Genomic DNA, 11,194 nt, shown 5'->3' on the forward strand with positions numbered 1-11,194 from the left:
ATATCTAGTTTCGGGATAGTGATCCCATGGTTTTATCAAGCTATCTTATATCTACTGTCGGGATAGTGATCCCATGGTCTTTATCGAATTCTCTTATAACTGGTTCGGGATGTTAGTCCCAAGGTTTTCAAAATACTTTCTAACTACAGTTCGTCTAAATTATAGTTTTGTATAATAAACTATACTCTATGTTATTCAAATCAATCTTGCATTTAGGAAAATATGGGATTTTCCTGGGGTTAACTTATATCTTGTAACAGAACTATAACGAAAGATAACTTAACTATTATATATAAGAAAATATGGGATTTTCTTGGAATCACAAACCTTTTCGGAAAACTAAAGGAAACCGATACATTTTCACAAAACGAAACCACTTATGAACTCACCAGCTTTATGCTGATTTTCAAACTGCTTGTATTCTCAGGTCCAAGTTAGACAGGTACCCGACGATATCTTTTGGTGAAGACGGAGTGCTCCGAAGACTCGTCTCGTTTTGTTCATATGATATATGTATAACTTTTGTACAATTTACTTTTGAACCAAATGTAAACTTTCATATATATGTAATGTAATGGTTGTTTACTATGATTACTATGTACATTGGATTTGATACTCAACGTGGAGTCAACCCCGGGAATGTTTCCGCCTTTGGTTTTCAGGGTGTGACACATACATTCGTACTGAATACATTAGAAAAGATCTCTATTTATAGAGAAGATTACAACTCTAAAAGTAGCCATGCAAGGCATACTGGATATTAAAGTGTATTACAGAAAAGACAAAATAAGCTAAATAAATATATAGACGGTGGTGGATAAGATGTCTGAAAGAAGGATGGGTGTCTCCACGGCGAGTGGTCAATGGTCAGGAATCTGGTGGTGGTCAGAGTCGTCTTAAGTAGAAGACTCGTAATGATGGTATGGGCAGTTGAGAACTTCTGGTTGAAATATGGGTACAAGGTTGTCGAGTAGCCAACTCCCGGGTTGGGATGTGTATTCTCGCTTGGGTTTTGAGCAGTAGTGGAAAGGGTTTCGGAAGATCATCAGTGTGTTCTGAAGGGTTAGCGCCTTCCTTGTATTCCAATTGAGTGTTTGGATGCACTGAAGTTGCGCATCGAGTGATATAAGAAATTATTATGGGATTCAGAGGAAATGTATTGTTGTATGTGTATGGTGTTGGGAGTAATGGAATCAGTGGTAGAGGCAGGACATTTTGATGCTCTGTTAGGGTGTTCTGTGGTTTCCGCGTATAGCGTCCCGATTTCAGAGTTATTTAGAGTCTTGGGTTTAAGATGACTAGTGATGTATCATGTATCCACGGTTCCAGTGGGAGCCCTTCGTGTATTGTCATCAAGAGGGATTATTTAAGGAAGTGGATCTCTGCAGAGGTAGGTTCTGTGTTGTGGCAATTGCCGCCAGAGTCTGTAATGCATATCGGGGCAAGTGTGTGTGTAACTATCTTTGATAGTCTTCAGTGCATGAGTTAGTGAACATAGTGTGGCGTTATTATGAGAATGAGAGTATAGGGTGAAGCTACGGAGAGCCGTAGTATTCACCAGTCAAAGGGTGTTGTGATGCTACGGGGAGCCGTAGTACTCACAAGTCAGAGAGAGAGAGAGAGTCGTGATGCTATGAGGAGCCATAGTATTTGCCAGTCAGAGGGTGTTGTGATGCTACGGGGAGCCGTAGTACTCACAAGTCAGAGAGAGGGAGTCGTGGTACTACGGGGAGCCGTAGTACTTACTAGTTAGTTGGCGTTGTGATACTACGGAGGGTCGTAGTACTCACTAGTCAGAGGCTGTCGTAATGTTGCGGGAAGCCATAGTACCCACTAGACAACCAGAGAGTGTGATAATGGAGTGTTCTCTTATAAGTTCATGATGCAGAAGAGTTTTAGGATTGAGTAACCCTAGTGTTGAGTTTTTGGAGTGTAGTGGTTAAACCGGGGCGAGACTGGGTTCTCCGTCTCTGTCGGGAGGGTCAGCGAGGCACGTGGGAAAATATGTGCAACAGACGCCAGAGGTTAGAGCTGAGTCGATCTTCGATTGGATTGTATTTTTATGAGGAAAAGGGAATTTCGTGACTTGCGTGTCATTGGGCCGTGACAGTGGTCACGGGGAAGAAGTTAGTGAGATGTTTTGGATCATGTTATGTGTGACCTCTGGGGGTTCAGCTGAGGGGCTAAAAGCTGACCTGGTGCTCGGTATCGAAGATGAATACGAGAAATGAGATAGAGCTTACCATGGTGATGTCTGCAGACACGTCAGAGCGAGCGAACGATTCAGATGCTTGAGGATATGTTTCGGGCATGTGTATTAGATTTTGCGGGTAAATTGTGGCCCGTATTTGCCTTGGCAGAGTTTTCCTACAACGACAGCCATCAGTAGTGCATCCGTATGCCACCCTTTGAGTTGTTGTAGGGAAGGGGTATCGGACCCCATTTGCAAGGGAGAGATAGAGCAACGTGTGATGGGAAGTACAGAGATCATGCTTCAGACGTCAGAGCATATACAGTAGGTCGGGCAGAGGTTGTTGACCGCTCAGAGTCGCCAGAAGAGTTATGCGGACAGGCGTCGGTCCGAGCTCGAATTTTTGGTCCGTGACTTTGTACTCCTGAAGGTCTCTCCTTGGAAAGGAGTGATTCGATTCGGGAAGAAGGGCAAGTTGGGGCCCCGATATATTGGACCATTCCGAGTGATCGCGAGGGTAGGCTGGGTAGCCTATCGTTTGGATTTTTCCAGCAGAGTTGGGGCAGATTCACGACACTTTTCATGTGTCGCAACTGAGGAAATGTTTAGCCGATGAGTCGGCAGTGGTTCCATTAGAAGATATTCAGGTGGATGCGAGCATGAATTATGCTGAGAGACCAGTAGCAATCAGAGATCGGAAAATCCAGATTCTGAGGAACAAGGAGATACCCTTGGTTTTGGTTCAATGGCGGCATCGTAAGGGGTCCGAGATGACTTGGGAGCCGGAGCTTGAGATGCGTGAGCAGCACCCAGAGTTATTTTCAGAGCGAGACTTCGAGGGCGAAGTCTAGTTCTAGTGGGGGAGAATTGTAACAACCCGGATTCCCATGTATTATTTATTCTTCTTAATTTTTGGAGTTTTGTGAGGAGACTCGGCGAGTTGGAGCTCAAACTCGCCGAGTATGATCACAGTATGGGAAAGGGTTCGCGTTCGGACTCGGCGAGTCCAAAAGGTGGACTCGGTGAGTCAACACTGTTTAATGAAACCCTAAATTTTAGGGTATGAGACATATTTAAAAAGGCTTATGGCCGTCATTTGCGGCCACCAACCCCAGAGAGAACCCTAAAAGAGTCCTTGAGCGTTTTGTGAGAGAAAAGAGGAAGACCCTTGATGATTTGTGGGTGATTTTGCATATAGAAGAGGATCAAGGTAAGAGGAGACCAAAGAGGGTGCTAATCTAGTGATTCCTGAGTCCAGAGACTTCATTTGAGGTAACCATTCATTCCTTTCTCAGCCCTTGGTGTAAATCTTAGAGTTAGGGCTTCTTTGTGGAATGATTCATGGAGTAATTCGCCTCTTTTTGTGTTGATGCTTTAGATTTGGACCCAAAGAGGTCCAGAGACTCTTTTTCCTCAAGCTTTATGAGTGTTAATGGAGGCCATGAGCTTAGAATAGCGTTCTAGAGACCATATCATCAAATAAGGCCTTTGGACCTTTGGATGAGCACCAAGATTGTAACTTTACGTGATAAATGTGCTTGGAAGGACTGGATCTATAAGTTACTGGAACGGATCTGACCTCAGGAGTGAGTTTGAGTTCATGCATGGCTTAGACTCGCCGATTCCGAAGAACAGACTTGGCGAGTAGCATGAAGATTGTCCATAACCACTCAGCGAGTGGTCTTACCGAGTTAAGGGTTGACTCAGTGAGTCAGGGAGAGTCAGAGAGGGTTGACAGGTGGACTGAGTCAAGCTGGAACTCGCCGAGTTGTTCTTGAGGCTCGGCGAGTTGAGTCGTGGTGGCCCCACGATTCATGCTAGGTGGAACTCGTCGAGTCAAGGGAGTACTCGACGTGTCAAGAGAGGATCCTAGGGAGTCAGTGAACACGTATAGACTCGCCGAGTCGCTCTAGTGCACTCGCCGAGTCCGTTCAAAGTTGACCGTTGACCGTTGACCAGAGTTGACAGTGTCGACTTGATAGGGGTAGTCAACCTTAGTTTTGAAAGTGTTAATTAGAGATATATTGTGTTATAGGAGGATTATAGCTCGGAGGATCGAGCGCGAGTGATTTTCGGGATTTGCAAGTTATCGAGATACGCGAGGTGAGTCTTCTCACTATACTTTACCTTGAGTAGGTAAAAAGAGTTATGTGACAGAGTATTTGTATGCTATGTGTTGTACTGCATTATTTCTATGTGATTTATGTTGTGCATGTTTACAGAGTTAGAACCAGAAGGTTCACAGAGTTAGAACCAGAGGGTTCATAGAGTAGGGTCCATGGACCCACAAAGTTATAGCCTCAAGTGGCTAATATGTGTTATGTGTGTTATTTTGGGGAACTCACTAAGCTTCGTGCTTACAGTGTTTTGTGTTATGTGTTTCAGGTTTCTCTCAAGATCACGGGACGGCACCAGCTCGATTGTACACACCAGAGAAAGAGTCATGTTTTGGAGGATCCTGATTTACTATGCAAGTGAAAATGGAATTATGTTTTGTAATTTGATTATGAATGAGATTTTAAGCAAAGTGTTTTTAAGAATTAAACGATTATTTTTAAACGGAAAATTGTTTGAAATTTTCGGTGTTACATAAGACTTCGGATAACAGTTGGTGAAGAAGTTGCTCGACTGTTGTGGCTTGGGCGCTGCGGTAGCAAAAGTTCAAGAGGGTCACCTTTTTGATTCAACAATTTCCCCCTAAGTGACATCTTTAACTTGAATCAGCTATCAAGTTTAAGGAACTTGATCAGTATCCACCAAAACTTCCTGATGTTCTCTAACCAGTTGATTCTTCTTAGTATTTCAAACTTGACCTCTGCCGTTGTATGCTTGGATTTTTCAACTGCGTTGCGGCAGATCTCAAATTGTCTTCTGGTGAGGCGATGCATGGCAGTCATATGAATAAAGTATTTGAAGTTGTCAGTCTTCCTCTTGAAAATGACTCCCAGCTAAGGATAGTTGGTTGCGCCTAAGGACCTTTCTTCATAGCCTTCGGTAGGCATGGGTGTGGGGTCAAGTGGTGGCAGATCAGCAATCTTGGAGATGATAGGATGAATGTTTGCATCTATTTTTGCAAAGTCACAGAATGTTTCCTTAAGAAAGGTACTCGCCCTTTCAAGATCGATTTTTATCTTCGGATGCTTGTCAGACTTGTGCAAAAAGACCTTGGCGATGAGAAACACTTCTTCCGGGTTCATACACGGAAAGTCAGCCTGGGTGCGGGTGTACTCATGCTCCCTCCTGGTCAGAGTGTACTGGATGAACTCGGCCTTCATGAATTTTCTGATCTTGTAGTTCTTCACTGCAGATGGTTTATCATTGGACCATATATGTTCAACTAGAGAGGCATGCTTAGCATAGAATTGGCTAAGTCTCTCGAACTCCATAGGCAGTCTTTTGTCATCCGGAAGGTTGCGGTTAAACTGCTCAAATACAATGAAGTATCTGGCATTCAGTGAGATAGGGACATCCCAGTATCCATCTGAGGGGGGTTCCGCATATGTAAGATGAGGGACATAATCATCATCAAGAAGTCTTCTGTGAGGATTGATCCAAGAGTTTATCAAGGATTCATCCATCACAGTGTCGAATCTGCAGAGCCTCCATACTTCTTCAGCCAGCTTGGCTGCCTTCCAGTCTCATTTTCTCTAAGCAGTAGCAAGGGAATCATTAGAGCTCGGAGACGACATGTATTCCTCCAGATTTTTGAAGTGCGGGGGAGTTTTTGGTTTTTCAGAAGTATTATGGAGAGGGGAGTTGTGATGAGATGGTTGCAGTGAGAGTTGTGTTTCATGTTGTGATGATGGTTGTGGTGATGGTTGCGGTGTGGGAATTTTTTCAGTGGAGATTGGGGGCGTTTGATGATGTGAAGGGGATTGGTTGGAGCGATGGAATTCTTCACATCCCCCTCTTGAGTAGTTCAGACTTGGAGTCTCCTCAAGCCATTGAAGAAGGCCATCAACCTTGTCAAATACGGTATGAAATTGAGCTTCCAGTTGTTGGTTATTGGGGATGAAGAGATTGAATAGTAGTTGGTGAATCTCCTTTGTAATCTGAAGGATCTCCGGAACATGGATGTTGGAGGAGAGTAAGCGTTGCATTCTAGAGATAGTTGTTTGGAGAACGGAGATTGCTGACTCATAAGCAGTATGAGTTTCAGCAATCAACTTCTCAGATTGTGAAGCTTGATCCGCAATCGCTGTTTGAAGATCATTCTTAATGGTAGTAACCTCAGAGATGAGGTGTTCAGCAATAGCCATGAACTCCTTATGATCTACTTGACGATTGTTGTCAAGTGATCTGATCCCCATTTCAACTTTCAAGGAGATGCGCTCCGCAGCCAATCTCTCTCGTGTTTCAAGTCTTTCAATTATTTCCATCAGGGACTGTGGTCCCGTGTTGTCCTCTGGTTGTGGTTGATTAGGCTTGACCGTAGCTAAAATTTGGTCGACTTTAGCTTGAAGACTTAAAAACTCTTTTCTCGTGACAACGTGCTTCTTCTTCTTCTTCTTCTTCTCTTATGGCTTAGTTGTGGAGTGATGAGACCCACTGGATTCTTCGTCTTCATCAAACATCATCAAGTCTTCATCTGAAGGAGAGGGTTTTTTTACCTCTTGTGGTTCATCATCATCGAAGCCAAATATTGGAGTGGAGCTCACTTCAATTTCAGGTTCTTCATATTAAGAACGTGCAGCAGTTGGAGAAGGAGTAGCTTGATGAACATTCTGATCATCAGCTGCTTGTTGAGGTTGTTGAAAGTTGCCTGCCATTGCGGACATCCATTCTTGAATCTTCAGAATATTGGCTACGTTATTAGCATTGTTGATGGCATCTGCCCAATACTATGCTACAACTTGAATCTTTTGTTCTTTTAGCTGTTGTTGCTTCATCTGCTGATCCTTGCGAGCTTGAAATGCCCTACAAAAAGCGGCATACTTCTTGGCTTCAGCCTCGTTAGAGGGTTGATATCTGCTCCAAGAATCATTTAAGTCTTCTCCGTCAATTCCTGAAAAACACACCAAGGTGTCCCTTGGATTCACGGATCCATGCACATTTGTGCTCACCATGCCTAAACCACTTGTATGTAGTGTAAGCAGAGTAGGATTTCCTGAGCTTCATTGGTCTCCTAAACCCATAGTCAAGTTTGGCCCTGGCTCAGTTCTGGCAAAGGCTGAAGAGGTTCCTTGCGGATGGGACTGTGTTTGGAGTGTATGGGTGACGTTCAAGAGGATGGAGTTCAACTCCTCAGATGAAAAAATATGCAGTCAAGAAGCCTTCGAGACTTTAGGGCGAGAACCAGTAATATCCCTTTGGGAATGTACTGGAGGGGAGTCTCCTCTCTGTTGTGATTCAGACTCACTTTCTGACTCTAAAAGGAAAAGGATGGTGTTAACAAATTGATGTGCAGGCATCCCAAGGACTACCGGAGCCTGTGGAGAAGATGGGGTATCAGTCCCGTCATGCATTTGTCTAGTGGGATCAGCTTTCCTTTTCTTAAGGATAGAGATGGGTTGGTTGTCTTCTTTAGAGTCACTACCGGAATCATGGTGACTCGGTTCAGCTGTTATGATAATTGGTGGTGACCTTCTCTTCTTTGATGGTTTGGATGGTTTGGTGGCATCCTTCTTGGGAGTGCTGGCTTTCTTTGTGGTGTGGGGACCATGAAGAGATGAAACTTTATGTTTACGTCTCTGAGAGACGTTAAAAAGACTTGTAAAAGAAGGTACTGCGGTACCTTCAGGGTGTAAGGTTGTGGATGGAAGAGGCAAGGTAGGAAGGTATGGGTCAATACCTTCCGTAGCCTCAACGTGGTCTGAGACATCAACAGTCTCGAGACCAAGAGTACAAAGGATGTGGGTAGGGAGACTGTGGATGGAACCAAAAATAGTTTTATCAGAGGAAGGATTGTACCTTTTTAATTCTTTGGTGACGAAGAAATTATTGTCGTCACCCATGTCTATCTTGGCATCCGCATGCAGATCTGATATGCACAAGGACCAAAATCGAGCAAAAGTAAGCTCGAATGGGTTCTGCCTCGAACTCTCTTTTGGAATGTATTGGAGAAAATCATCCCATAAAATCTGACCGTAGTTCACATCACGGCCGGTGAAGATGCCCCAACCCAGTTCTAGGAGCTTTAATCCCATATTGTCTGTGCCTCCGGTTCTGTCGGACAGCCTGCGGATGAAAAAATGACAGACAAAATGCCATACTACAGGCAACTGATTCTTCTTGAACTCACCAATGCCCATTATCTTCTTCTGATAGCCCATTTGGTACATTGTAGTGGTGACATCCACCAGTTTGGTTTGCTGATCCAGAAACTTTGGATTGTTTCTTGGAAGCGCCAGATTTCACCATTGTTGAGTTTGAAATAGCTTAACAATTCAGAGAAAGGTTGAGGGTTTTGAGAGCGTAAAGGTTCCTTTGTGGAGAGGAAAAGGGTTTTATAGTGATTTGTAGGAGCGGGAAACGTTAAGGTTTTGACCTAGGTGAAATTGGGTAAAAAGAAAATGGTTTATCTGTGAAATAGGTATCTTTAATCTTAACCACATATTGACAAAAAGGGATAACGATTAAAATTAGGATTAACCAAAAGAACGCTACATTTAATGAAATGTCATATCACGTCTTGAGAACGTGTGGAGGGGGTGAGAAAAATCTGTTGGATAAAGTAGATGTTGTAACTGATAGGATGGTTTGGGTAATAGGAAGAGACATTTTAGAGGATTTGATTTGGAAAATCTTTTATTTTGTCATCATACCTAAAATAGGTCTGACACAAGGTTTTGGGAGAGAAGAATGTGACTGTTTCTCAAAGGAATGTTTTTATTTAATGTTTTATTTAATGAAGGATCATTAAATAGCACACTATGTTTTTTGTTATTTCTTTTCAAAAAAAGAATGAACCGTCTGGAAAGTAATTAATGTGACTGCGGGTGAACATATCATTGCGGATAATTTCTTTGATATTGTGGATGACTGCAATGAGAGAAACTTTCAGAATGTGATCTTTGATGAAGTGATACCGTAGTTCAATATGTTTAGTCTTGGAGTTTTGAATAAGATTATGAGAAATCGTTGTGGCACTTTCAGAGTCACAATAGATTGGTATCCGCAGCATTCTTTATCCATAGTCTAACAGTTTTGTCTTCATCCAAAGGACTTGGGAACAGTAGTTGGCTGCGGCCACGTATTCTACTTTTGTGGTAGATAATGAAACATAACTTTGTTTTCTTGAGGACCAGCTGACAAGTCTACCTCCTAAAAATTTAGATCCACCAGATGTACTTTTTCGATCAAGTTTGCATTCGACATGATCCACATCAGTAAACACTTGAAGACTAAAGTCATTGCCTACGGGGTACCATAGACCAAGAGATTTGCTTCTTTTTTGGTACCGAAGAATTTGTTTGGCTACAGTCATGTGTGACACTTTTGGGTCAGCCTAATACCTTGCACACACACTAGTTGCAAAGATAATGTCTGGTCGATTTGCGGTGAGATACATTAAAGAGCGAATGATACCTCTATAAGTCTTGTGATCCACAGATTCGCCAGAGGGATCAACAGAGATCTTATATCCGAAGGCCATAGGAACCATATCCGAAGAACAGTTGTCCATAGAGTATTTCTTCAGAAGTTCAGTGGTGTATTTCTCTTGATGAATGAATATCCCTTGCTAAATTTGTTTGACTTGAAGGCCTAGAAAGAAGTTAATCTCTCTATTCATGCTCATTTGAAATTTGTTTGTCATGAGCTTAGCAAATTCATCCACCATTCCTTGATCAAATGATCCGAAGATGATATCATCCACATATATTTGTACAAGCATAAGGTGAGACCCGTTTCGTTTTCTAAATAGTGTGGGATTAATCACTCCTCTTTTGTAGCCTGAAGAGACTAAGAATTCAGAAAGAGTCTCATACCAAGCTCTAGGGGCTTGCTTCAGACCGTAGACTGCTTTCTGAAGCTTGTAGCAGTGATCAGGGAACTCGATACGTTCAAAGTCGAGAGGTTGTTGAAGATAAACCTCTTCTTTCAATTCCCCATTAAGAAAAGCGCTCTTAACGTCCATTTGGTGTACTTTGATGTTTTTGTGGGAAGCATATGATAAGAAGATTCAGATTGCTTCCATTCTAGCCATTGGAGCATATGTTTCATCGTAGTCAACACCTTCCAGTTGACTATAGCCTTTAGCAACTAGTGTTGCCTTATTTATGATAACCGCACCAGATTCATTTAGCTTGTTCTTGAATACCCATCTTGTGCCAACAATAGTATGGCCTTGTGGGATGGGAACAAGTTGCCACACTTTGTTTCTTTCAAATTCATCCAGTTCTTCTTGCATTGCAAAAATCCAATCTGGTTCCAATAAAGCTTCATTGATAGATCGACGCTCGACTGCGGACATAATTGCTGCATAGTGACAATGGTCAGATAAATCTTTGGCAGATCGAGTTTGGATACCTGCGGATGGGTTGCCAATAATTTGGCTTGGTGGGTCAAAGGAATCTTTTCAATATCAGAGGTTTCTTCGGATGGGGAAGGAAGTTCCCCCTAGATTTGTGAACAGCCTGCTGAATCATCTTGACTTGTTGGAGCGAGAGAGACATTTTCTTTAGTTTGGAGAGGTTCCCCTTGGATTGGTGAAGGGTGTTCATCTGGAACCTGAGAAGCTTCCCTCTGGACTGCTAAAGGGTGTTCATCTGAATCCGAAGATACATTTGATGAAATTGATTTTCTGAGAGTGGAGCTTGAGCATCATCAAGTACTGGGACCTCAATGGTTGTAGTATGAACCGGAGTAGAGCTTTCCCCCTCAACAGGAGAGGTGAAAGTACTAAGAGATGCTACATCGGATAGAGATGGACCAGACACATCAGCATGTTGTTGTTGAGCAGTTGGTGATACCAGAATTTGGGATAGTTTTTCTGTTTCAACAGGATCGAAGAGATCATCATATTTTACTTCAATCAGATTTAGAGGTCCTAAAGAAACACGA

Source organism: Lactuca sativa, chromosome 9 (genome assembly GCF_002870075.4).
Source record: "Lactuca sativa cultivar Salinas chromosome 9, Lsat_Salinas_v11, whole genome shotgun sequence".
Taxonomy (NCBI): Eukaryota; Viridiplantae; Streptophyta; class Magnoliopsida; order Asterales; family Asteraceae; genus Lactuca; species Lactuca sativa.